Genomic DNA, 6,000 nt, shown 5'->3' with positions numbered 1-6,000 from the left:
CTAGCCCCGATGGCCATAGCTCTACATGGACAGCAACCAGGAAAACACAATTTATAGAGTATGAGCTGTGTGGCAATGGATGTAAGCAGTGGATAGAACTAGAAGGCCCAGGAACCCTGCTCCGAGCTCCACCACTAGATGTGTGACCTGAGACATGACTTGCTCTCGTCAGCTTTGTGGGGAGTGTCCACAGGTCCTTCTGAAGCACCGAGGCCAAGCAAGGATCATGCTGCAGTACCTGCAATGATTGCCACATGGCTCAAAGACAAAGGTTTAGCACAGGGGCCTGAACGCTCAGCTGTAACTGCCACAGACCCGATTCGGCAAGTGTCTGGCTATACCGGTCGCCTTGACAAAGCAGCATCGTGACTGCTTTTTCTGGGCCCGAGTGACAGCACAACATTAGGACATTTGCCTTGCATGCAAATGACCTGGGACAGACCCAGGTTTGATTCCTAACATCCTATATGGTCCCCTGAGCCTGCCAGGAGCAATTTTTTTTTTTGCCACACCCAGTGACATTCAAGGGTTACTCCTGGTTCTATGCTCAGAAATCGCTCCTGGCTTGGGGGACCATATGGGATGTTGGGGGATCATGCAAGGCAAACACCTTACCACTTGCACCACCTCTCCGGCCCCTGGGAGCGATTTCTGAGCATAGAGCCAGGAGTAATCCCTGAGCACTGCCACGTGTGACCCAAAAAAAATTACTTTCTCACTTCTCCCCAACTTGGTCCCCATACTTCAAGTTTGGAGCTCTCTATATTATGGGCATAAAATAATTTGAAGAAGTTACCTGAGTAGCCTAGCACACCTAGGACACCTATCCTCCTGATGCCAGCCCCTAGAGGTCAGTAGGTACCCCAGCCATCTTTTGGCAGCATGGTCTCTGTAATCACAGGCCATCCTCAGACACTGACAAGAACTCTCTCCCTAGGGGCTGGAGCGATAGCACAGCAGTAGGGCTTTTGCCTTGCACATGGCCAACATAGGATGGACCCTGGTTTGAGTCTCAGCATCCCAAGGGGTCCCGAGCTGCCAGGAGCAATTTCTGAGTGCAGAGCGAGGAGTAACCTGAGCGCCACTGGGTGTGGCCCAAAATCCAAAATCCAAAACAAAACAAAACAAAACAAAACAAAAAAAACCAAGAACCCTCTCCTTGTTAGTGCCCTGGTTTCTTTTGAGGATACTCAAGAGATACTGGACCTTTCTAGTGATTCTTGACTGATGAGGCTGGTTGATCAGTGTAAGGACCTGGGGATGTTGAGCTGCTAAGGAAACTCGGGTCTCTCTATTGGCACTTGGGGACCCCCCCAGGGCTGCATCCAGTAGTACTTGTGGACCTTGTTTCACCAAGAATTGAGCCCTGCTTGGGCCTGTACATGCTAGGCCCGCACCCTGACTGCTGTACCATCTCCAGTCCTGGAACTCGCTTCTAATCAGCCAACATCCCACTGAATGGTGCCAAGATCAGGGAGGCTGGGCCAGAGAGATAGTACAGTTGGGAGGGCTCTTGCCTTGCACATGACCAACCCAGGTTCAATTACCTGAATTCCATGTGGTCCCTCAAGCACTTCCAAGACTGATTTCTTTTCTTTTTTCTTTTTCCTTTTTTTTTGTTTGTTTTTGTTTTTTGTTTGTTGTTTGTTGTTTTGTTGTTTGTTTTTTGGCCACACCTGGCAGCACTTAGAAGACCATATGCTGGAAATCAAACCAAAGTTCATCCAGGTTGGCCTTGTGCAAGGCAAACACCCTACCACTGTGCTGTTGCTCTGGCCCCCATCAAGACTGATTTCTGAGTGCAGAGCCAGGAGTGATCACAAAGTATCACAGGGTGTGAGAAAAAAATTAATGAAGGTGGCTAAGTCGTTCTTCCCTACACACACACACACACACACACACACACACACACACACACACACACACATATTGTGAGTGCATGTTTGGAGGATGTGTGTGCTCATCTCAATCAAATAAAACAAGGGAAGGCATTCATTTCTGCTGGGCCTCAAAAATCCCAGCAGGTCACAAAGCCCTAGAGACACAGCTTCAGTGATAGCAGCCATCGCTGCCACCAGGGCTGAAGGTTGCAGGCTGTCTCTTTATGGGTTGCAACCAACCTTCCAGGGAACCATGAAGAGACAGATCATGCCTCCCTCATCCCACTCCACTCTGCCTGTGAGGCAATGTCAGATGTGGAGAAAAAAGATATAAGAACTCATATGACATGCTAGAAGTTCCAGTAAGAAGCAGGTAATCGCTGAAGGCACTGCTGTCATGGAAGACCACCAGCCTTGAAGACCCACTCCAAGAGAAGAGGACATGTGTCAGTCTTTGAGCTTCCCACAGATATGGACACTTCACAGCACCACAGAAAATTGAGTTTTCCATTCATAACTGACCTCCAAGAGATGCTGGCAGCTGAGTTACTCCAGGTAGGCCCCGCCACAGCCCAGCTCATATCTCTAGAGCATTAGCAGGATGGGAGCAGATGGAATCTTCACCCTACCAAAGGCCCAACATTCCACCCTCCTGCCCCCAGAAAAATGGCCCAGAGGGTCTGGAGCAGTTTTGCAGAACAGTAAGGCATCTATCTTGCTGGTGAGCCTAGGACAGACCAAGACTTGACCCCCTAAGCATCCATTATGGTCCCCCAAGTCAGGAGCGATTTCTGAGCACATAGCCAGAAATTTTGAGCGATTTCTGAGTAACCCCTGAGCATCAATGGGTGTGGATCAAAAAAAGAAAAAAAGAAAAATGGCCCAGGGGGCAGAACAGAGCAATAGCATAAAGGGTAGGGCATCTGCCTTGCATGCAGCCAACCCAGATGGACCCTGGTTTGATCCCCAGCTTCCCATATGGTGGGTGCCCTGAGCCAGCCAGAAGCAATTTCTGAACCAGGAGTAACCCCTGAGCATCGCCACGTATGCCCCCCCCCAAAAAACAAAAATAATAATAATGGCCCAGCTTCATGACTGATCTCAGAGATGCCAGCAGATGATCTTCCCAGCTTTAAAGCATCTCAAGCATGTGACCATATATGCAGCCACATGACAACACCAAAGTTCACGGAGATGACAGCCCAGCAGGAACAGAGAAAATTAGGTAGGAAGTTACACAGAACCCACCAAGCTCATTGAGTGAAAAAATGGTAATACAGGGGCCGGAGAGATAGCATGGAGGTAAGGCGTTTGCCTTTCATGCAGGAGGTCATCGGTTCGAATCCCGGCTTCCCATATGGTCCCCTGTGCCTGCCAGGAGCAATTCTGAGCCTGGAACCAGAAATAACCCCTGAGCACTGCCGGGTGTGACCCAAAAAAACCACAAAAAAAAAAAAAAAAAAAAAAAAAGAAAAAATGGTAATACAGAAGGTGAAACGAGACCTAAAGCTCAATAAGTCCTCAGGCAATTACTATTACACCATTATGAGATACACGTTGTAACAAGCAATATAAATTATTTTGTGCCTGCTAAGGCTGGGGATGGGGAGAATATTGGACAAAGGTACAGGGAAGGTAAGCCTCGTGGTTGGATTAGTGTTGGAACACTGAATGCCCAAAACAACTGTATTGTTGAACAATTTTGTAAACCACAGTGTTTAAATGATGTTTCACTAAAAAAAATAAAAAGATGTAGTTGTAGTTGTCTAGAAAAATGTCTTTCTGTGGCATCTTCAGAGCTCCTTCTAGCCCTCAGAGATGGAATGTGATAAGAAACCCTCTTATTACAAGGCATCCTGAAAATCCCAGTCAGATGTTCCCCTCATCGTTCTTTCACTTCAGAGATCTGTGCCCCCGAATGGAAGCAATCAATCAGCAAAAAAGGAAGAAATCAATCAGCAAATACCTTCTCTATTGAGCCCCAAACACTGGATGGTCCTCCTCAGAGGTGCTCCCTTCCTCTGCCAGTCTTTAGTCTGTCTGTCTCCCGCTCTCTCTGTTTCTCTGTCTCTTTCTCTCTGTCTCTGTCTCTCTGTCTCTCTCTCTCTCTCTCTCTCTCTCTTTCTCACACACACACACACACACACACACACACACACCTGTTCACAAATGTCAGCTGAGGTCGGAGAGATAGCGCAGCAGGTAGGCATTTGCCTTGCATGCGGTTGACCCAGGAAAGACACGGTTCGATTCCTTGCATCCCATATGGTCCCCTGAGCCTGCCAGAATGATTTCTGAGTGCAGAGCCAGGAGTAACACCTGAGTGCCACCGGTGTGGCCCAGAAAACAAAAACAAAAAATAGCTGTCAGAGGAGACAGCTTCAAGCATGCTCCATCCCTGACTCCCACCCAGCTGTTGGCTGGGACTTGTGGTACAGGGTTGAATCCTGTCCAGGAAGCAGCTGATCAGGCTGTAAGCTCAGCACAGTCTCAACTCAGGGTTGGGGGTTCCCTTCAAAAAGGAAAGGGATCTTTACAGGGGTGGTGGCTGCACAGCACGAACTCAAAGGGGGATTGGGGATGATAAATTACCCTCAAGAAAGGAGACCAGGGCCAAAGAGATAGCATGGAGGTAAGGCATTTGCCTTGCATGCAGAAAGACAGTGATTTGAATTCCGGCATCCCAAATGGTCCCCCGAGCCTGCCAGGAGTGATTTCTAAGTGTAGAAACCAAAAACCAAAAAAAAAAAAAAAAAAAAAAAAAAGACCAGTGAAGGCACATCCCACAGAGAAGCAGTTCTGAAGTTTGATTCGACCCAATACTCTTCTGCTTTGATTTCTAGCTTGTGTTTCCTTGGCAGAGGTGACCACATTGGAAAACTGATATCTGGGAGGCCTGAACACTCTTCTTAGTTTCTTCACTAAAGGAATTCCAAATTGGGGTGCAGTCCCAGAACCACCCCTTCCCCCCAGGAGTTTGTGGGCACCTTGAAAGATGCAGGTAGCAGGTCACAGGACAGGAAGTGAGATCCTGGGCAAGGAGAGAGTTCCAAGGACTGCACGCTTGGCAGTTGGGAAACCAAGGCTTGATTGCTGGCACCAAATAACACCAAAATAGAAGAGAGGGAGGGAGGGAGGGAGGAAGAAAGGAAGGAAGGAAGGAAGGAAGGAAGGAAGGAAGGAAGGAAGGAAGGAAGGAAGGAAGGAAGGAAGGAAGGAAGGAAGGAAGGAAGGAAGGGAGGGAGGGAGGGAGGGAGGAAGGGAGGAAGGGAGGGAGGGAGGGAGGGAGGGAGGGAGGGAGGGAGGGAGGGAGGGAGGGAGGGAAGGAAGGAGGGGGGAAGGAGGGAGGGAGGAATGGGGGGAAGAGGGAGGGAGGAATGGGGGGAAGAAAGGAATGCTGCCCTAGTGGTATAGCTCTCAGCTTGGTGCTCTATCCACGGGCTTCACCACAAAGAAATGAAAAGCAGTGACTGGAACGTTGAGCTAAGATGGGGTCCACTCTGGTGAGGGGAGATACTGACTGGTGAGAACTGGAGGGCTAAGAATGAGATCCTCCTCACCCCAACAACAGCAGCTACTTCTCACCCAGAAGCCCCTCCAAACAGAGCCCAGTGTCCCCTTGATATAGAGGTAAATGAGTGTTGAATAAAAGCCCTTGGATGGGGCTGGACAGTGGTGGATGGTGATGGAGGGACGAGAGGCCTTGCAACTTCCTTCAGCCGGCAGGTCTGCAGTTTCAGGTAGCAGTGAGGAAATCATCCACAGACAGGTTCCAAGAGATATCAGCTTTATTCATGCCCTAGCCACCACATGTGTGGCCTCTCATCTTAAACCTATTTCAGCTTGCTCTCTTCAGTTTGCCCTGCTTTTTCCTCCATCTCTCTTGCTGAATCTCCCTCCATCTCTCTTCCAAAATCCTCCAAATCCTCTCTCCGCCCGTCAGATGATCTTCTTCATACCTCCCAAAGACCCCTCCCAGAAATGGACAAGTCTTACCCTAAGGCAAAGTTATGTAGAAGATGGGGTTGGGGTGACAAATGAGAAATAAATCAGTGGGCTTAGAAAGGATGAGCTAAGACCAGAGACAGTAGAAGAGGAAAGGTGTTTGATTCCAGCACCA

The sequence above is a fragment of the Suncus etruscus genome, chromosome 1 (assembly GCF_024139225.1).
Source record: "Suncus etruscus isolate mSunEtr1 chromosome 1, mSunEtr1.pri.cur, whole genome shotgun sequence".
Lineage (NCBI taxonomy): Eukaryota > Metazoa > Chordata > Mammalia > Eulipotyphla > Soricidae > Suncus > Suncus etruscus.
The sequence above is the reverse complement of the archived record's forward strand: the minus strand, read 5'-3'. Positions refer to the sequence as shown.